The sequence below is a fragment of the Narcine bancroftii genome, chromosome 1 (genome assembly GCF_036971445.1).
Source record: "Narcine bancroftii isolate sNarBan1 chromosome 1, sNarBan1.hap1, whole genome shotgun sequence".
Classification (NCBI taxonomy): domain Eukaryota; kingdom Metazoa; phylum Chordata; class Chondrichthyes; order Torpediniformes; family Narcinidae; genus Narcine; species Narcine bancroftii.
In genome coordinates this window covers 210,132,650-210,155,578 of record NC_091469.1, presented here as the reverse complement: position 1 = coordinate 210,155,578, position 22,929 = coordinate 210,132,650, and the positions used below count along the sequence as shown (strand labels likewise).

The 22,929-nt window shown below is 39.6% G+C and overlaps 1 long non-coding RNA gene across 1 annotated transcript in view; it reads right to left on the bottom strand.

The window, feature by feature from the left end:
* Window positions 1–22,501, bottom strand: part of LOC138738840 (uncharacterized) — a 76,087-nt gene extending 53,586 nt beyond the window's left edge. The window contains exon 1 of the long non-coding RNA XR_011341812.1: window positions 22,450–22,501. This is a non-coding gene — a long non-coding RNA (uncharacterized lncRNA). The remainder of the gene's footprint in view (window positions 1–22,449) is intronic.
* Window positions 22,502–22,929: the final 428 nt, after the last annotated feature.

Here is a 22,929-nt window from a genome sequence, read left to right as displayed (position 1 = left end):
ATATATAAGTTACTTAATATTCATATTCTGTATTGTATAAAGTTGTGTGGTCAATATGTAACATGTAGCATTTCTCTATTCCAAATCAAAAAAATATTAAAAAAAATACAATGGACTAAGGACATCCTTGTCTGGTTTAGAATCCTGAAAATTAGTAAAATTAGCATGCAGAAGGAGATGGGTATAATAATTTAGTCCATTGAATAAAGTCGGCCTCAAAATTAAATTTTCCTATAGTCTTAAATAAATAATTCCATTCTACCCAGTCAAAGAACTTCTCCACATCCAGAGATATCATGCATTTTGAGATCTCTTTAGAAGGAGAGTGTATAATATTTAATAAACTGTGTATATCAAAATGGGAATAAGGAATTTTAATAAATGCAGTCTGATCATCAGACGGATAATAAGTGGCAAAATATTTTCAGGTCTACATGCCCAAACTTGAGATAAAATTTGGAATCAAAGTTAAGAAATTGGCCTGCGTGAAGAGGAATCGACTGGGTTTTTTTTAAATTTAAGAATAAGTTAGATGGAAGCTTCACAAAAATACTGTGGCAACTTGCCCAACTTAAAGGAATCCGAGAAAATAGGTGAAGTGTAAGTAATGAGGTGTCTTCTCAGAATGTAATGAAATTATAGCCTCAGCAGTTTCCTCATAGGCTGATCCAATTGCTTTTGATTAGCAGCAGAAAGTGCAGGAAAATTCAATTTATCTGGGGGAAAAAAATCTTTATTACAATATTATCCTTGGGAGAATCAGAACTATAAAGTTCAGAATAAAATTCCTTGAAGATATCCAGTTTTTTGAAGAGGTGACAAGAAAAGTGGATGAAGGTTGGGTGGTTGACGTGATCTATTTGGATTTTAGTAAGGCTTTTGATAAGGTTCCGTATGGAAGGTTAGTAAGGAAGGTTCAGCACTAGGGATTAATAGAAATAATGAGATGGGTTCAGAGGTGGCTAGAAGATAGACAGCAGAGAGTCATGGTGGACAACTGTCTGTCAGGATGGAAGCCTGAGATGAGTGGTGTGCCTCAGGGATTGGTGCTGGGTCCCCTGTTGTTTATCATTTATATTAATGATTTGGATGAGGGGGTGGTTAACTGGGTAAGCAAATATGCAGACGATAGAAAATAAGAGGAGCAGTGGATAATGAGGATTTTCTTGGATTACAGAGGATTTGGTTTGTTTGGAAAAAGTGGGCTGAAAGATGACAGATGGAATTTAATGTAGACAAGTGCAAGGTACTGTATTTCGGGGGGGGGGGGGGGGGAAATAACCAAAATAGGACATATGCAGTTAAGGGGAGGGCATTGAGTCACGCAGAGGAACAGAGGGATCTTGAAGTTATGGTACAGAATTACAACATCTAGAGTACAGAGAAAGATTAGAGACTGGGACTTTATTCATTGGAATGTAGATGGTTGAGAGGGGATTTGATAGAGGGATTTAAAATTATGAAGGGAATAGATAGACAAGACAAGAGGTTGGAACAAGAGGACATAAGTTAATGGTAAGGGGGAAAAACTTGGAGAAATGTAAGAGTATGCTTCTTCACTCAGAGTGGTAGCAGAATAGAATGATTTTCCAGAGGAGATAGTTATGGCAAGGTCCTTTGTCGTTTTAAGAGAAGGTTAGATGTGTACATGGCTATGAGGGGGTTGGAGGGTTATGGGCGGAGAGTGGGAAGGGGAACTAGTGGAGTTGTTCAAGTGAACTGGCGTGGACTTGAAGGGCTGACAAGGCTTGGTTTCACACTGTAAACTGTTGTATGGTTATTTCTAAACAATCAGTTGTCATATTAGCTTTGCAAATTTCTTTAATTTTCCCTTTAGCTAATCATTTAAAAGCTTTAGTAGCCAATAATTTGCCAGTTTTATCTCCATGAATATAGAATTGATTTTTTACCTTTTAAAAGTTGGCTTTCATTTGCATACCTTAGAAGAAGATCATATTTAGTTTTAATTTCAACATGCCATTTATGTAAAGCGGGGTCTGGTGCTATAACATACTTTTGTACTGATTGTTTCAGTTGGTTAGCTAAATCATTTTTCTCTTTATTATCCTTTTTCTTGATGCTTGCTGACTAAGAAATAATTTCCCCTAACAAGACTTGAAGTCATCCCAGACAATAAGACTGGAAGCCTCTTCCACTATATATTTTTTTAAAAGCTAATTTGTTCCTCCAAGAACTTTATATATTTAAAAAAAATCTTCATCAGATAATAAGATAGAATTAAAAAGCCAATATCTGTTTATATGAGGAAGACCAGGGAAGTTTAAAGATAAGAACACAGGAGCATGGTCAGAAATGACTTTTTTATATTCAGAAGATCGATCAATTGACTGTCATTAAAAAAAAAAATCAATTCATGAATATGTGTGATGAATGTGAGAAAAAAATAATATTCTGTCTTCTGAATGAAAAAAAAATGCCAGACATCAATAATACCACATCATTTAAAAAAAAGATTGAAGAAATGAAGCTGACTTATACAAAGTGGCTGGTTTAGAAGACAAATGGTCCAAAACTGGATCTAACCAGCAATTAGTCTCCTTTCATCACTAATGAATAAAGTTTCAGATCAGGCAGAGATGAAAAAAAACTAAAAAAAATCCAGGATCATCCAGATTTGGAGCATAGACACCAGCAAACACATCAATTTATTATATAATTTCACTGTTATGATAACAAATCGACGATTTGTATCTGACACAAAATTGTGTTGAATAAAGGGGATTGTATGATTGATAAATATTGATACTACTCTGGATTTGGCCTGAAATGATGAATAAAAATGCAACCCCTTCCATCTTCTAAACAGACATGTGTTGTCACTATTGTGTACATCTGTTTCTTGCAAAAAATATAATTGGGACCTTAATATTTTTTTTAATTAAAGCAAAATCTTGTTTCATTTTAAAGGATGGTTCATTTATTTAACATTCAAACTTATTGTTAATAATTTGATCCATTTTAATTAGCAATTAAGTGGCTTATTCCAAATAAAATGAACAGGCATTGGAAACAAGATAATCAAAAACCGATGTCTTTTCAGAGCCAAAATGGCTTCCAAGGAAATGATAACCCTTTTCCCAAAGCCAGAAAGCCGATCGATAGACAGACGGTAAGCTACTACATAAATTGCCCATCCCCCAAATTCTTGCTGGCAAAACTCCATTATTATAATGACACTTTGAATGTTTTCCAGACAAAAAAAAAACAGTTACTGCAGTTAATGCCAAGGATAGAAATACAGATAAAGATTGTTTTCACCATATTAATTGTTATTTACAAGGGAGAAACCTTAAAGTAGAGAATACATGAATATTAAAATATTAATTTAAATACTTAAATCAGAATCAAAAAGCTTAACATTTTTATAAGTTAAATGACTGAAAAAATATAAATGTTAAAAAAATCTCTAATCAAAATATATAAACACTTAAGGCATTAACTCATTAACACCTTATTCTATTAGGTAAACACTAAAAGATTCAAGAAGTGAAACAGCTGGAGAGAATTAAAGAAACAGTTTCTCAGATGGAGAGATTGTAGATCTTCCAAAAATTTCTGGGCTTCAAAGGAACGGAACCTCTTGTTAGTATTGTTCTTCAGTGTGATCTGAAGGTGTGCTGGGAAAATCAGAGATGGCTTAACACCTTGATTGTAGAATTCTGACATGATCTTATATTTAAGATGTTTATTTATGACCTTGGGTGAATAATCCTTGAATATACCAATCTTCTAATCTTTGAAGTCAATCATTCATCTGTGATGAGATTTGTGTATTAAAAGCTCCCATGAATATAGAATTGATTTTTTTTTTACCTTTTTAGCTGGAAATTCATGAAAACATAATATAACTGATCGAGGTCTCTGACAGGGAGTGGTTTAGGTGTCAGTGATCTGTGTGCATGATCTATCACCGGGAGAGTCCAAACAATTCTGACAAAAAACCTGTAAAGAATGTAATAGATTTTTCAGACTTAGTTGATTCTTCCAAGTTCATAATTTGTAGGTTATTTCTCTTGCCTTTGTTTTCAAGGTTAATACTCTTCTGCATCAATTTTCCATTAGTTTTGATAGCTTTTTACATAGCTCTTGCATATCATCCACTCTTCCATCCAAAACAGTTACAACTGCTTCATTATCTTGATTATTATGATGGAATATTTGGAGATGTTTTTTGGGAGATAAACTGGTAAAATTAGAGTAGGTTACATACACTTTAAAACAGATTTTATTTAAAATATTGAAGAATTCATATCCACAGTACTTTGAAGAGGAACTGTGAGGAATGCTATGCACATTTCACAGGTAGGTGCTAATTGAAATGAATGGACTATTGTTATGGAAGAACAGACAGAGCCAGGTTGTCTGTTTTGGACCTTTTTGCAAGGCTTTTGACCTCTCTGCAAAGTGCTCACTCAGGTATTTTTTACCTAAAATAACAGATTGACGAAATGAGTGAGTGAGTGAGATCTGTCTGATGTTTCTCTTGGAATAAGGGGAACAGAAAGGAACTCTGTGATAGCCTGAAAGAAAGAGGTTATCATTCTTGAGAACCCTGATGGGGCAAGTTTCATCAGCAAGACACTCAGGTGACTAATGGTGGTACCACATTTGTGGAAATCCTGGAATTACACACCTCTCTCTGCAAACCTGCAAGAACCTTCCTGAGCGGTAAACCTTTATCTTTCGAGCACCAAAGCTTGACGAACTTTATACATGTTAAATTCTGTGCACAGTATAATAATGGCCTGCAACCAGAAAACTTGGAAGAATGAGAAGTGAGATTGAACTGTGAACCAAAGAACTTTTCTTAAATTCACACACATTACATACACATGCACTTAGAATTAAAAGGGGGTTAAGCTGGGTGAGTTAAGTTGATAGAGATGTTAAAGTTTGATTCTGTTTTCATGTTTAAAGACAATTAAAAACAACTTTTGTTTAAGTAACCATTTGTCTTGATGAATATCTATTGCTGTTGGGTTTTGGGGTCCTTTGGGCTCATAACAATATGCTTAAGTTCTTCTAAGATTTCTTGAAAAGAATCCAATTTTGCATCAATTTTTAACTCCTTTCTGAATTGTTGTAATTCATCAGAAGATTCTTTTCTATGTTGTCGAAGCAAATCCACAACAGATTCCAAAGACGCAGGAAGATCCTCTTCTTTTAGAGTTCTTTTAGCGCTCCTTGTAGCCATGTTAAAGACTGTTACAGTCATTAATCCACATAAATTCAGTAAGAAATGTGAAGTTTAAGAATAAGAACTTAAAAAGGTTGGAAACAGTAAGGTAAGTTGGAGCAACTTCAAAAAGCTGCTGCTCCACAGCCAGCAGGACCCCCACCTACTCCCCCACCCCCCTCTCCCCTGCCACCTGCCTCGACTAAGATTTTGGGTTTGATAGGTTTTGGAGAAGGCAATGTTTTCTATGTGTGTATCCGTCTAATTCCTCTTGATTTCTTCATATCTATTGACATTGCTATGGAAACTGGAATGGGATTGAGTACAATGTTCAGTGTTAGTAAAACTTTAAATAGGAAAGGGAAAAATATGCCTCCAGTGCGTTAGGAAAGCATTGTAATATACAATTAACAAGAATACCAATGAAGTGAGTTAATTTGGAGACACAGATTCCTTTCAGATAACTCCACCATTTAATCAGATGACACTAATTGCCAAACTGTCTAGCTCAGTTCTACCTTCAGTTGCAAAACATTCTTGAAATTATCCTCACTAGTACTCAAAGTTTTGTTAATCAAATTTAAAGCAGTTCATTTCACATTTATCCTGTTTTATTGTACATTATAAGTATATGTGATCCATATATAATTCCAATTTAATTCACTTTTCAATTGTTACTTTTTATAACCACATAAAAAGTGGAAAGATTATAACTGGAAACTTAAACTTAATTGAACATTGTGATCTCATTAACAATCTTGGGTGCAACATGGTTATAGATGTCTGCTTTCATCCCATAGAGACTCCCTCTTTTAAGTTGGTTTCAAAACTATTTATTAGCAGAGGTTCAAATGTTGTAATTGTAGACTTTGCTCATCAAATCACTGGGCAGCAAAGCCTAGAAATTTATCCTCCAGTAAATAGCTACTAAGTGTAATACTTGGCAACCAAAATGTATTGCATTAATTTCAATACTGGAGGAGAATGTTTTTAAGTATCAAACCAAGGACATCTTTTATTGTACTCTGCAGATTTCTACTCTGAAGGCAGCAGAAGAATGGTTGGCAAACAGGTAATATAGCCTGTTGGGGTTAGTGGGGGTCTGCTGGACGGAAGTGTTTTCTGGAAGATTTAAAACAAGGCAGCTTATTATTTTGGAGTGGGGAAGAATCGTTGTCTTGATGGAGCAGCAGAGTGGATTGGTCTCTGGCCCATTCTGCATCAGTCAACACTGGAAGAACTATTTTTTTTACTTCTAATCCTTGCCATAATGTTCTCTTTGATCAGGGAACTATTGTTCTTCAGGTATCTATTTGTGTTTTCAGTGTGATCTTTTACCGGTGAGCCATGTGCCTATTTTGCAGCACTGTTAAATTGTCTTTGAATGGATTATTGTTTTATCTGCCAGCACCACATCTCAGTTTTCAAGATGTTTAAATATGCTGCCTTACAAATAAACTATTACCTCTGCGATGAATATATGCTGCATTATAATTTTGCAGTGATTTGACTAATCTGTCTTTTATTGTTGGTTAAAACTTCCCCAGTATTTCAGAAGAGGAACTTTCAAAAGAACTGGGGATATTGTGTGGATTTTTCCTCTGGGTCAGCAAGAAATCAACTAACTAATCTGACTGATTCTTATTGCACCCTCAAATCTGTCAGTGAGAGGGAAAGCCTGACCTAATTATAATCCAGTACTGTATCTCTAATGGACCAGAAAGGCTCAACAATCTGATGGAGGTACTCAGCAGTGGAGGAGAATAAATGGTTAGCATTTTGAGATGGAGCACCTTCTCAAGTTTCTGATGAAGGGTTCAGAGCTGAAATGTTTACCATTTTTTGTCTGCAACTGATGCTGTTGGACCTGCTGAGTTTCTGCAGCACTTTGTTAGTCATGCCAGATTCTGCTGTCTGCAGCCTGTTGTCTCCATAAAGCAAAAACGTGCTGGGTTTCAGGAAATGGTGTTTGATTTTTCATGCGAATGAAGACGGTTCTTGATGCTCAAATGAATTTTAAGGGTGAAAATATCAGGAAGAATTAGTGTCACCTGGAATTAGAAGCCATGAATTGCACAGTGCATCTTGAAGCATAGACAGGTTTTCCTCTAGGTATTTCTCAGGTGGAAGTAAAATTCTGGAATTCTCTAATGTTATGAATCAGAGGACCACAAAACCCAGCAGCAATAGAAATTCACCAAGGCAAATGGTCCCCAAAAGCCACTGCAGAACTTTTTTTTTCTCTCTCACTGCTTGCAAAACCACATGACCCCACTTAGAACAGCAAACTTCAACCAGACAGATTGCCGGTACCAGAATCAGTTTCTGCCTGGGCATCTGTTGCTTAAAAGATAATAGTCCATTTACTCCACAGCATCGGTCCAATTAACACCTACTTGTGAAGCATAGGGATTCTTCCAAGTTTCTGCAAAGTCATGAAGTCTCTTGTGAAATGTTAATGTCTGTTTGTGAAGTGACTTACACTAAACCCCCACAATCTCTCTTTCAAAGACATATTAATATATAATCTAAAATGTATCCTGTAACATCTATCCAGGATGCTTAATAATTGGAGCTGTTTTAAGAATATGTAGATAACCTTTTGAAAGAACAGGCAATGAGGGTTTTGGTGAACTGGCAGAGATGAGAAATGAGGGCAGACCAGCGATGATATTGAATGGCGGAGCAGGCTTGAGGGGCCAAGAGGCTGGCATCTGCTTTTTATTTCCTGTTGTTCTTGCCTGTGTTCGTTCGGTAACCCTGACTGGATAGGAGAGATGTGTTGTACTTCAACATTGCAATAAAGTGGCATTGTCTCAGACAGAAGCCAACAGTTTAAAGATGCTGTTAGACAATAATCTATGTATTCTGGCTTGAAAATAGTTACCTTTGGTTTTATTCAGATTTCAGCTATATTGTGAGAATACATGACACCCAACCCTGAGGCTCTTTTTCTTGTGGGCAAGGCAGAATTACCACTTATTGGAAGTGCAAAAAAAACTGTACACATATAAACAAATAAATAAATGTTAACAAAATGTACAATACAGAGATGAAAAAAATCAAATAAAGTGCACAAGTAAGAGTCCCTGATTGAATTTGTTGTCGAGGAGACTGGTGGAGGGGTAGCAGCTGTTCCTGAACCTGGTGGTGCGAGTCTTGTGGCATTTTTACCTCTTACCTTCCGGCAGCAGTAAGATCTGAGCGCTTGCTGGGTGGTGTGGATCCTTGATGATTGCTGCTGCTCTCCGACGGCAGTGCTCCCTATAGATGCTCTCATTGGTGGGGAGGGATTTGCCTGTGATGTCCTGGGCTGTGCCCACTATATTTTGCAGGGCTTTGTCCTCATGGGTATGGTGTCCCCATACCAGATCATGATGCAACCGGTCAGCACACTTTCCACCACACATCTGTAGAAATCTGCCAGTCATAGCAAACCTCTGCAAATTCCTGAGGAAGTAAAAGCACAGTTGCGCTTTCTTCACAGTGCCGTTGTTGTGTCGGGTCCAGGAAAGATCCTCTGAAATCGTGACTCCCAAGAACTTGAATTTGTTCACCCTCTCCACCTCTGATCCCCCAATCACCTCTAAAAGTTTCCTGAAGTCAACATTGATGACATTGAGTGCAGGTTATTGTTGGTGAACCATTCAGCCAAGTTTTTAATATAAACTCTGCTTCAAAGCATTTGTGAAACCATTGTTGATGGCATGTTAAATTATCTCAAATTTTTAAAAACATTAATTAGCATTGGATTGGAATTCAATCCATGTTGTTTTCTTTGGAAGTATGGAACTATCAAAGTGGGAAGTAGATTACAAGAGCAGAATGCTGTTGAAATTGATCAAATCTATGGAAATATACAGTATATGGGGTCCTCCTACATGAAGTACAATAAGTAATTCTGGGGACAAATGAGATGATGTCATTTATTTAAAGGGAGATGGTATATAAAAGTAAGGATTTTTTGTGATAATTATTACAAAGCTTTTATTAAAGTGCTCCATGTGGTTGTGGTCTCTCCATTTAGGGAATGATAGTTATCAATTATAGGCAATCCACACAAGTTCCATCTGATTATTTCCTGAGGGTAAGAAGACTTTCTTATGAGGAAAGTTTGGGCCAATGCAGTTGAGAGCTTTTAGAAGAACAGGAAGTGATCATATTGAAATGTGTAAGATTCTTGGATGGCTTGGCAAAATGGATGTTTCCTCTGAGGGTAATATGAGCAGCATTTCAGATTAAGGGGACATTGTTTAGATAGTGAGGTTCTATTGTCATATGTACAAGTACTATGCACAGATGCACTGATTTATTCAAAGTGGCTGGTTTAGAAGACGAATGGTTCAAAACCAGATCTAACCAGCAATTAAAGTTTCCTCCCATCAGGTCAGGCAGAAATGAAAAAAAAACGTTCAAAATATCCAGGATTATCTACATTGGGGTCAGCGCCACTAAAAGAAAAGCTGAAGCAGGAACTCGACCGAATGATGTCACTCAGGGTCATAAAGAAAGTGGAGGAGTCCACAGAATAGGTGAATTGAATGGTGTGTGTGGAAAAAGAACAATGACCTATGCGTCTGCATGGACTCAAAAGACTTGAATGCCAATTTAAAGAGGGAACATTATCAGACTGCACCAGCCATCTCACTTGTGCTTTTGTCCATGGTTGGAAAGTTTTTCACCAAATTGGATGCATCCCAGGGCTTCTGGCAAATAAAACTGCATGATGAAAGCACAAAATACTGTACATTTAATACTCTGTTTGGACAATACTCCTGCCTGAGGATGCTTTTTGGAATTTTCTTGGCTCTGGAAGTGTCCAGAAGACAGTGGAGCACATCAAAGAAAGCATAAATGTGGTACGTATATACATGGATGATATGATCCTGGGATCCACACAGGAACAACACAACGAGAGGCTCATCAAAGTGCTACAACACACCAGAAGTATAGATTAAAGTTAAACAGAGAAAAATCAGTTTGGTGTGAAGGAAATCATCTTTCTGGGAGAAACTGTCGGAGGCAGGTGTGGAGCCAGACAAGAGCAAAGTGAAAGCAATTTTAGAGATGCCAAGGCCCACTCACAAAATAAGTATATTGAGAGTGGTGGGAATGATCAATTTCATTGGTAAATTCATACCAAACCTGTCTTCCAAAACAGTGTACCTACAGATGCTGTTACAGGACAAAGTGGGCAGCCAACTATGAGGAAGAATGGGGATGACTGAAGACCATTCTAACTACAGAACCAGTTACTTTTGATGTTCATTGATGCATCCAGAAGAACAAAAATATCTGCATACACTTCAAAAGATGGAATAGGTGCCGTACTACTTCAGGCTGTGGGAGAAGATTGGAGGCCAGTAGCATGCACATCAAGGACGATGACAACATCTGAATGTCAATATGTACAGATTGAGAAAGAGTGTCTAGTTTTGGTCTAAGGACTCGAGGAATTCCATAGTTATGTGCTTGGTCTACCAGCATTCATGGCAGAGTCAGACCACAAGCCATTAATAGTAATAATCAAGAAAAATCTCAGTGAAATACTGCCAAGAATCCAAAGATTGATTATGAAGCTACATTATTATGACTTTGAATTGGTGTACACACTAGGGAAACCTATTGTGTTAGCTGATGCGTTATCCAGGGTAACAATGCAGAGTGAAGCACACAATGAGAGTTCCACAGAGACAGATGTGAAACTCCACGTGAACCTGATCACTGCATCTCTTCCCGTATCTGACATGAAATCCAAGCAGATCACAGCTGAAACAGAAAAGGACATTATTCTACAGAAATTCATCAAAAAACTGAAGGAAGGATGGCCTGGAGGTGAAGGTCAGCCATACTACAACATCAGAGCTGAGCTGCGTGTTGTCAAAGGGCTTCTACTCAGACAGAGCAGAATTGTCATTCCTTAATCACTGCAACAAGAGATGCTGAAAAGGGTGCATGAGGGGCACCTTGGAATGGAAAAAAGCAAGAAAAGGGCCAGAACTGCTGTTTATTGGCCAGGGATAATTGCTGGATGGTTTCCAGCTGTGAGACCTGATGAAAACATCATGCAAAGCAGGCAAGTGAACCCATGATCATAACTGAGATACGAGCAGAACCATGGCAGAAAGTTGGGACTGATCTGTTCCACATGGCTGGAAAGAATTACTTGCTTGTTATTGATTATCTATTGAATTTTCCAGAGATTGTGCTGCTTCCTAACATGTCTGCTTGTGTGTTCCCAACATGGCACAGTGAGACTCAGAGATTCAAAGATGTGGGACAAATAGGTACCTGTTCTGGAGGAAGTAAATCCAAGATCATACATGTCAGACAGAGGATGGTCAAATACTGAGGAGGAATCGAAAGAGCCTGCTGAAAATGCAAATGACACTGCAGGAACAGACAAATGCAAAAGATCCAGCCTGCATAGTTACAGAGGAAACACTACTAGTGCTAGATAGTAGTGGACCAGCAGAGCTGACACATTACCTGTGTTGAGAAGATCTGCATGTGTTATTAAAGCATTCGACAGACTGAATCTCTGAAAGAAAAAGAATTGTACACTAACAAGCTTGTGTTGCTGATGTTTGTGTTGAACTTTGTGTGTTATGTTGTTTGATTAATCATCTCAAGGAAAGTGGATGTAGTGATAGAATGCTAGTGATCCTCCTGACCACTAGATGGAGTCAGGCTAGTTTGTTGCAGCTCGGAGGTTCAAGATGGATGCCTCCACATGGTCTTGAGTGTACTTTCGCTAATAAAGTATAGTTGTTTTAAAAGAACCCAAGTTTCTTTATTACAATAAAAGAAACATCACAGAGTCTTTAAATAAGTCCCGATTATGGCAGTGGGATACGCGGCCATCTCCATCTTCCTGCTGAGCTGCTGCCAAAGCCGTGTAGTTTATACTGGGAGCAGGCAAATGGAGGGAAGCGATGGCGGTGTGGGATAACGAGTCATGGCTAGATTGTTCTTCCCAGTGATGCGTTTTATCGCGGTCGTAAACTCTGAAATGTAGGAGTGTTGTTGTCGTGCTGATCATGGATCTGACCTCTTGGCGAAGGCTAAAGTTAACTGCTTGTGATCTGTGTAGACTGAAAGCTCTCTCCCCTCTAGAAAATAGTGGAAATGCCATATGACCAAGTAGAAGGCAAGGAGCTCCCTTACTAAAGCACTGTACCTTTTTCTCTGGTGGTCTCAAATGTCAACTAAAGAAAGCTAAGGGGTTTCCAGATGCCATTATTGAGCTCCTCCAGGACCTCTCCTACCGCATCTATTGTCAGTACCAATGGCACGTCAACACTCGGGTGCTCTATCATAGTGGCTTTTACCAGCGCTCTCTTGGGAGTCTCAAATGCGGCATGGGCTGGTGATGAGGACATCATCCAAATACGAAATCCAGGCCCCAGGTCATTGTGCCCATCAGGCTTTGAAATGTCCAGACTGTTTTTTAAAACTCATAGGGCCTATGGAGGAATTCAAATAGCCCAAACGAGGTAATCAAGGCAGTCTTAGGAATGTCATCTGGATGAACTGGGATCTGGTGGTATCCGCACACCAGGTCAATTTTGGAGAAATTCTTAGCACCATGAAGGATCACAGAGAAATCCTGTATATGGGGAACCGAGTAGCAATTTGTTGCAATGATAGCGTTCAGAAGCTGATAGTCCCCACAAGGTCTCCACTCTCCAGATGCCTTAGGCACCATAAGCAGTGGTGATGCCCAAGGGCTGTTGGAATGGTGAATAATCCCCATTTACTCCATGTGTCAGAATTCCTCCTCAGCCAACCACAACTTATCCAGCGGTAGCCTGCATGCTCGAACATGCAGGGGCCATCCGTGAGTCGGAATGTGGTGCTGTTCTATATGTTTCAGTTGGGCCGCCGAGAACTGTGGAGTAATAATGCTGGGGAATTCCACTAGGATTCCAGAGTATTCATTGTCCGAGAGCGTCACCAAGTTGAGGCGAGGTATTGGGAATGCCGCAGGGTGCAAGGCGAGGGACTGTCAAATCTTCGAATTAACTAGGTGGTGATCTTTGAGATTCACTAGAAGGGAGTGTGATCACTAAAAATCAGCTCCCAGGAGTGGCTGTAATGCTAACAGTGTCGACAAAGAACCGACGGCCTGAGCATCAATCTCAGAGGAAAATTGGGTTGTTCTTGTGGCTAGCCGTCGCTGCCACGACCAACGGCCAGCCTTGGTGTTTCCCAGATGCGTGCAGTGGGGAAGACAGCAGCGGGCTGCAGCTCCCCATCTCTGATGGTAATAGCACCACTGCTCCCTGTCTGTGCTGTATCCGGTCGAGATCTGACACTGCACGGCTATCCAGAGTGGCAGGGTTTGTGCCCTTTGCTGAGGCACTGCTATGCACCCAATTGAAAGTTTACCGTGCTGCTTAATGTACCACAATTCATCAGCACAGACTGCTAAGCAGGAATTCTTTGTCTGCAAGCAGGAAATGGATGTCTTCTGGCATTTGGTTGAGAAAATGTTGCTCAAAAAGCAGACCTGGCTTGTGTCTGTCCAGGAGGGCCAGCATCCCATTCATTAGTTCGGAAGGAGTTCGATTGCCCAGGCTATCAATATGCAGAAGTTTTACTGCCCTGTTGCATTAGGAAAAGTTGAAAATACACATGAGAGGGACTTTGATGGCTTCATGCCTACCATTGGCTGGAGGCTGGCAAAATAGATTGACAATACGCCCCGCAGTGTCTTGGTCTAGCGATGCAATGACATAGTAGTACTTAATTGCGTCAGCGATAATCTGGCGTAGATGGAGCTGTTCGAACCAGACCTGTGGCTGCAAAGTCCAAAATACTGGAAGTTTGAGCACAATGGCATTCTGCGCGTCTATAGTGAGGTCCAAAATGTCATCTGGACTGGTAGTCGGGGGATCACCGATGTAGTGAGTGGTGCAGTGAATAAAGCACAACAGAAGTTGTCTGTGAGTTGAATCAACAGAACTGTTTAATGGAATCTTGGCAGGAGTTTAAATAATTCCAGTCGGCGCGCTATCACCATCTCCCGAGCTCTGAAGCCACGTGGGTCCCAAAGTTCTTTATGACTCCGGCCACTGGGAACTCCTGATCCTGCAAGGACCCACAACCACAAATGCCAGTTTGATAATAGAGTGCCCCGGTTCACCACAATAGGCTTTTTCCATTGAATGTGGGTGAGATTCAAACAAGAGGACATGGGTTCAAGGGGAAAAGTTTAGGGGAACATCTTCACTCAGAAAGTGGTGGGAACGAACTTCCAGCTGAAGTGGTAGATACGGGTTCAATTAGAACACAAGGAAAATTTGGACAGGTAGATGGATGGGAGAGGTATGGAGGGCTGTAGACTGAGTGGGACCAGGCAAAAAAATAATGGTTCAGCAGAGACTAGGGTGGTCAAAGTGACCTGTTCCTGTGCTGCAATTGTTCTATGGTTCTAAATATACACATTTTTTTTCAGCTTGGCAATCAAGTAACTTCAAATAATAATTTTTTAATGCATTTCTGAGATGGCGGTATTTGGTTCTTGTTAAAGCTTGTTACTTCCAGTTTGTGAATACAATGAATACTTTTATGATGTGCTGAGATATTTATTATAGTTATCAGAAAAATAGATTCAACCAAATTGAATGGCTCAGCAGAAAGAAATCTTACAGCCCTTGACTGATAATCACCAAATGGCCTATTAGTCGAGCAATATAATGAAAATGGAAATCAAATGGAAATTTTAATTGATAATTGTGTGTCACAAAAGACAATGGAAGTAATTGATTTATGTTTTAAAATGCAATTTTAATTTGGAATGTCTAGATACACCAGCCCAGAATAGTATCCAGGCTGCACACTCACTGCTCATAGTTGTCATGTACATGAATTTTGCTTGCATTTTAAAAAATATTTCTCATAAATGCTTATGTTGGCTACTTATTTTCCTACATTAACCCAATCACTGTAGAAATCATGCCTTGAAATATAAATCTGCTTCCAACATCATTTTGGACAGAGCTTTCAACTCATTAGCCTTTCGTCCAATCGTCTCCTGCTTCTTCTTGTGCAGCCCTTCAGGATTGAGTGCGACTTGCTTCAATTCAGTATGCTGAGTTTTGAAATGGCCAATAAATCCCCTGTGGACATGGCAGAGTCTCTTCCACAGTGCAGGCAGGAGTTGATGGATGGGGTGGGCAGCTAAGTTGTTTCAGAGGAAGCCTGCTACTTCCTCTACCTCCACGTGGGTCCTGTCTGATCGCGATGCATGGCTTTAAAGCTCTCAAGACCATTCTGAATGCTTCTTCACTTTGAATAGTTATTGTTTAGAAATAATGTGTCAGGTCACCAATGCCAGGCATATGAACAATGTATCCTTCCCAGAGTAGCTGAAGAGACATGTCCAAGTCAAGTCATTTGTCTGTACAAGTACAACCTGACAAAAGTCTTTCCAGTCCTCCGTGCAAACTAGGCAGACACACAACCAGATACAACACACATGCAGACAAATAATACATATGTAGGACAAATATTTCATCTATTAAAAAAAAACCCAATATTTATTTGTACATATGAGAGTCTCGGATCGTTAGTGTGAGCAGTTCCTTTGGTCGTTTAGCATTCTCACTGCCCGTGGGAAGAAGCTGTGTCTCACCCTGATGGGGCTGGCTCTGATATTCCTGTATCTCTTCCCTCACAGGACCAGCTGAAAGATGCTGAATGCAAGGTGGAAGGGGTCCTCAATGACTTTGCATGCCATCTTCCGAAAAAGATCCCAGTAGATGTTGGGGGGAGTGGAGGGAGACTCCAGTGATCCTCTCTGCCACTCTTCTGGTCCTATGGATTAACTTCCAATCCATTTCTCTGGAACAACTGTACCACAGTATGATGCCTCTGTGTCTTGCATCAGTGCAGATTCTGCCAACCTGAAGATGGAATGGATTTGGTCTTCCTTGTGTTACAACCCCAAGATAAATTCAGAGATCCGTACCAACCACGATACGTCTTCTGCTACCTCTCTAAAACCTTTTGATGTTTTCCTTCAGTCAGGATTGTAGATCGCCCTCATCATATTCAACTCCCCACTGAAATTTGTAACCATCTTATGTTTGTTCCATGATGAAATGCAAACTGTGATTCTAACAAAGTGTTCTACAACAAGATTAATCTCAGGGTAGACATGAAATCAGACAAAGCTGCATCATTGCCCTAATACCCACTTTCCTTGCAACTATATTGTTCATCAGCTCCAACAAATTTCTAGATGACATGAAGCCAATCTTTTGAACTTGAGTGACTGGATTTCCAAAACAAAGTCACCCAAACTTCAATTTGGGACTGAAATTCATTGGAATGATAAACCATAAAGAGTATCCTCTCCCAAGCCAACATCCTTTGTAATGATGCCCTAGTTACCCTGAAAAGACTATAGTGGGTTGACTATTTGATTCATCCCTTAAAATAGTGTGACTTGAGGGAGCATGATTTTAGGAAAAATGGGCCAATTAAAAGCTGGTGGTCCTGTGAATAAATAAGAACTTGATTTACATGTGAGATTGAAACTTTTAGATGAATGATGTGTTGTAAATTTAAGAAGATGCAAATGGAGGAGTTCTGAAATAAAATAGCAAACACTCAACAGGTCAGTCAGCATCTGTGGCTAAAAACTTAACATTTCAAGTCATCAATATGGTACCAATGTTGATATCATATGGAAGAATTTATGGGGAGAAAGAAAAGGACCTAGGTCAGTGGTTCTCAACCTTTTTCTTTCCACTCACATGGCATATTCCCTATGCCATCGGTGCTCTGTGATTAGTAAGGGGTTGCTTAAGGTGGGATGTGGGTGGAAAGAAAAAGTTTGAACACCACTGTTTTAATTGTACCTCATTGACTCATTATGTGCACGGTTTCATAACTCCAAAGGAAGTGGGCCAATGACGATTTTTCTCATGCAAAATATTTCAGTAACAATTGGGTCTAGAGCAGCGGTTCTCAATCTTCCCTTCTCACTCACAAATAAAACAAATAAAGAACTGTAAACAGATAATGAATGTAAACAAACTGCCTAATACAGGGAGAACAAAAAGAAATTCCAGAAAGTGCACAAGTCAGAGTCCTTGAATGAGTCCCTGATTGAGTTGACGTTGAGCAGTCTGATGATGGTTCGAGCCTTGCAGCATCTAGACCTCTTTCCTGACAGCAGCAGCAAGAACAGAGCTTGTGGTGGGTCACATGGGTCTTTGATGATTGCTGCTGCTCTCCGACAGCAGCGTTCCCTGTAGATGTTCTCAATAGTGGGGGAGGGTTTTGCCTGTGATGTCCTGGGCTGTGTCCATTACATTGTGGAGGGCTTTATACTCAGGGGTGTTGATGTTCCCGTACCTGACCATGATGCAGCCTCTATAGAAATTTGCCAGGATTTCTGATATCATAACAAACCTTCACAAACTCCTGAGGAAATAGAGGCACTGACATGCTTTCTTCTGAAGCCATTGGTGTGTTGGATCCAAGAACTTATTTTAAAAAAATTTAAGTCTTCATCTTCAGAACAGATGTGGTGGAGATGGAGAAATTGAGAGAAGGGGTTGGATTCCTTGTAGGGGACAGGGTGTGAGAAAGTGTAGTTAAGGTAGTTGTGGGAGTTCGAGGGTTTGTGATATATGTTAGTGGAAAGCTTGTCTCCTGAGATGGAGACCGAGAGATCCAGGAAGGGGAGATTGTTGTCGGAGATGGACCAGGTGAGTTTGAGATCGGGGTAGAAGTTGGCTGCAAATTGGATGAAGTTGACAAGCTCATCTCGGAGGCATGAGGCAGCCTGATGTAGTGTTCGATATACCGGAGGAAGAGTTGAGGGGCCTTGCCTGTGTAGGCTTTCAGCAAGGATTGCTCCACAAAGCCCATAAACAGGCAGGTGTAGCTGGGACCCAGGCAGGGACCTATGCAGGTACCCATGGCTACTCCTTTGATTTGAAAGAAGTGAGACGAGTTAAAGGAGAAGTTATTTAGAGTGAGGACAAGTTCTGCTAGGCAGGGGAGGGTGGTGGTAGAGGGTAACTGGTTGGGTCTTTGGTCGAGAAAGAAGTGAATTGCTTTAAGACCTGTGTGGGGGATAGAGTTATAAAGGAATTGGACATCCGTTGTGAAGTTTAAATGGCCCAGTTTGAGGAATCTCAAGTCATTGAAGAAATGGAGGGTATGTGAGGTAATGTGGATGTAGGTGAGGAGGGATTGGAGCAGGGAAGAAAGGATAGAGTCAAGGTAAGATGAAACTTGTTCAGTGGAACAAGAGCAGGCAGAAACAGTATGTCTACCCAGGTGGCTAGGTTTGTGTATCTTGGGCAGAAGATAGAAACAAGAAATGCAGGGGTGTAGTTGAGTTAAGGCTTTATATACAAATCCAATTGCTTGGGTGGTGACAAATGGCCAAATTTCTTTACCATTTAAATTAATGTGATTGACTCGAAAAGGTTGTCCATTGTCACCAGCCTTATTTGCATTGATTATTGAACCGTTCGTTCAGACAATACAACAGAATTATAAGATTAAAGGAATGAAAATTGAGGATGATGAATATGAGATTAATTTGTTTGCAGATGATGTGTTGGTATATTTGACAGAACCAGAACAATCTTTGAAATATTTGCAAGATTGTTTGTTAAAATTTGGGGAGTTGTCTGGATATAAAGTAAATTGGGATAAGAGTGAAATACTGCCAGTTGAGGATGGAGATTATTTAGAATATAAAAGTATTATAAAATTAAAGTGATCAGATAGAATTAAATATTTAGGGGTGGTAGTAAATGCAGATTATCAATCTTTATATAACTTAAATTATGTTCCTTTATTAAAAATGATTAAAATGGATTTGACTAAATGGAAAGATTTGCTGTTAATATTAATTGGTCGAGTAAATTGCATTGAAATAAATATTTTTCCTCAAATTCAATATTTGTTTCAGTCAATGCCATGTTTACTTTCAAAGGTTGTTTTTTCAGGATTTGAATAGAGCAGTGTGGAAGTTTTTATTGAAGGGAAAATTAGCACGAGTAGCTTTGCATAAACTTACATGGAAATATGCATTAGGTGGATTGCAGTTGCCTTATTTTCAAAATTATTATGAAGCAGCTCAGTTGAAACTTGTTAGTAGATTGATGGATATGAACCAACCTCCGAGTTGGCCAAAGGTGGAAATGGCTTGTATATCTGAAGTTGAGATACACCAGTTTATATTTAAGTGGAATGGGAATTTATTGCGGGAATGTAATATGCCAGTACTAAAACATTTGCTAAGGATATGGGTTAAACAAAATATGGTTTTAGGATCAAAGGGTAAATTATCAATCCAAACCCCGTTACATCATAATCAGCGTATACCTTTTTCAATGTTTAATAATCATTTAAAGAGATGGAATTCTAAGAGTATTAAGATAGTTCAGGACTGTTTTGAAGAAGGCCAGTTTCTTTCCTTTAATTGACTGAGGGAGAAATTTGATATATCGGTAAACTCTTTATTTGTCTATCACTTCCTCAGAACACTCTGCCCCCACCCTCTCTGTAACAATCCCAACCTCACCATCAAACCCACATAAAGAGAAAGAGAAGAATTTACCCATGTTGACAAAATTTGAGTCTTTGATTTCCTCTGTACCTAAGAAAGGTTATATTTCGGGTATGTACCAATTGTTACAAGATGCGATGGATAAACCAGATTGGGAGAAATCTAGACTTAAATGGGAAAGTGATTTAACTTATATTTTTCCCGAAGATAATTGAGAGGCTATGTGCCATGATAGTGTAACTAAAGTGACAAATGTACGACATGGAATGGTTAATTATAAATTTTTTGCATCAGTTATATTTGACTCCAGAGAAGTTTAAAAAAAAAAATGGGTTTAGTAATTTGGATTCTTGTTTTAGATCTGGATTATGTATTGGAACTTTTTTTTTTACATGCTGTGTGGTCTTGTGTTAAAGTACAACCGCTTTGGGAAATAATTAGATTAGTTTTGGAAAAATTATTTAACATTAAATTGCCATTAGACCCATCAATCTTTTTGTTGGGATATATGGTTTCTTTGAAAGGACTTGGGTTGGATAAATTTCAAATTGCATTTGTATGTCTAGTGCTGTCTGTAGCATGAAAATGTGTAGCTAGTACTTGGAAAGATAATGTGGAGGTTAATATAACTTGCTGGCATAATGAGTTCAGAAATTGTATTATTATAGAAAAAATTGCATGTAATTTACATGATAATTCATTTTTGGTTAAAATGTGGTCTTATTTGGAGTATATGAATTTGGAAATACTTTGAAATATTCTTTATATTAACTGTATTGTTTTTATATTTGGCTCCCCTTAAGGGAGCTGGCTGAAGGGGTGGGAGGGTGGGTGGGTTTTTTTTATATATAAAAATTTGTTCTTCACTTTTCTTTATGTTTAACTGTATTTTGATTAAAGTCTTTAAATAAAGTTTTAAAAAAAATGCAGTGCAGGGGTGGGAGAAAATGAAGTTGGTGGCTACGGAGGTGACCAAAGGTGATGAGGTTGGAGACAGTGGCTTGATGTGTAGTGGGAGGGGTTGATAGGAGGTGTCTGAGAGCTGTCGACTGGCCTTAGCAAGGTAGAGGCCAGAGCGCTGGACCACAATAGCACCACCCTTGTCTGTGGGTTTGATGGTGAGGTTGGGATTGTTACAGAGAGGGTTGGGGCAGAGTGTTCTGAGGAAGTGAGGTGGGAATACGAGAGAGGGGTGGTGAAGTTGATGTAATGGAGCTTCCCACACTGACTCCAACCACATGGCTCCCGACGTAGACTGCTGCTGGAACCCATTTACTTATCCCCCCCCCCCTTACTACTTCTTTCCTATCTGCCTACATCTCTCCCTCCATCATCCCCCTCTTCTCCCCAACTCCATAACCATCAAACATCATCTTCCCTTCTCTCTGGTTACCCCCTCTACCCTCCTCTCCCCCCCCTTTCACCAGGAGTGGGTAGGAAATGGAGGGTGAGTGTCAGGGTGGGGGGGGGGGGAGGAAGATAGGGGGAAATCAGAATTTCTGGCACTTACTACAGGATCCCACCACCAGACATATTTTCCCTTCTCCTCCCCTCTCTGCCTTCTACACAGACTGCTCCCTCCATCATTCCCTCGTGCACTCATTCCTCCCCACCTTTTGCCCCCCATTCCTGGCACCTTCCCCTGTGGCTGCAGGAAAGATGCAACACCTGTGCCCACTCTGGCTCCCTCACCACAGTCCAGGGCCACAAATAGACCTTTCAAGTGAAGCCAAACTTCACTTGTATATCCTCCGGTGCTCTGTCTGTTTCAGAGAAACTCTTGCAAATTAGGAGATCGCTTTGCTGAGCACCTCCGCTATAGTAACAGAGACCTCCTAGGAGCCAACCATTTCAATTCTGAGACTCCCATACTCTCAAGTCTGTCCATGTCTTGTGTACTATCCTATACAGACTACCTGCAGATTGGAGGAACAACACCTTATTTTTCATCTGGGCACCCAACAGCCAGATGGCATTAACATTGACTTCTCTGCTTCCTGCTAAACTTCTCACCTTTTTCCCCTCCCCTTTCCAGTTTTTTTTTCAGTTCTCCTCCTCCCTTCCCCCTCCACCCACTCGACCATCCCTCCTCTCCCTGATCGCTGCTGTGCCCTCCCTCCCTTCTTCACCTATCAACTCCAGCCTTTGCGACCACTCCTCCCCCATTCCTTTTGTTCAGATGCCTTTTGACATTCTTCCATACCTTGATGAAGGGCTCAAGCCCGAAATGTCGGTTACATATTTTCACCTTTGCTACATAAAGGAGACTGTTTGACCTGCTGAGCATCTCCAGCAGTTTGCGTTTTTACTGTAATCCATCTGGTCCAGGTTACGTGCACCTTCCGACTTTTCAGCTTCCCAGCCACCTTATCCTTCTTCATAATGATGACTCTCATTTCTACCCCCTGACTCTCTTGAATTTCTGGCACATCACTGATATATTCCACAGTGAAGACTGATGTCCATCCTGTCCATCAACCATTTCTTTTTTCCCCATTACCACTTCGCCAGGATTGTTTTCCAGTAGTCTAATGTCCACTCTTGCATCTCTTTCGCTCTTTGTACATCTAAAAATATGTTGGTGTCCTTCCTTGTGTTACCTTTACATTTAATCTTTTCTCCCCTTAATGTTTTTTTTGTTGCCTTCAGTTGGCTTTGAAAAGCTACCCGAGCCCTCACTTTTGTTTTTATGTTTTCTTTCACTTACCATGTCAGCCACCATTACCTGGTCCTCCTCCTCCTTTGAGATTAAATGATTATGCATCTTTTAAAAAAAAAAAATATTTTTATTTAGTTTAACATCGTAAATGGCGATTACATAATGATTTAATTGTATAAATTAAATACATACAAAAGAGGGAAGAAACTAGTAAATAAGAAAATATTCATGAATACATCAATAGTTACTTATAATAATTCAATGTAGTAATAAACATAATTTATGCAACCATGTCGGACCCATTTATTGGTCCGCATGGAAGGTTAGTTAGGTTTTTTAAAATATTGTATTTATAATTTTTAAATTGTTTAACATCAATTATAATATATTCATACAGAGAGTATATAATTACATAAATCCCCAAAATCTCCCTCCACACTAACACCCACCCTCCTTCCTCTTCTACCCATTTGGAAAGAAGAAAGGAGACCATCATTAAAAAAAAAACATTCAACTATTTAGCTGTGA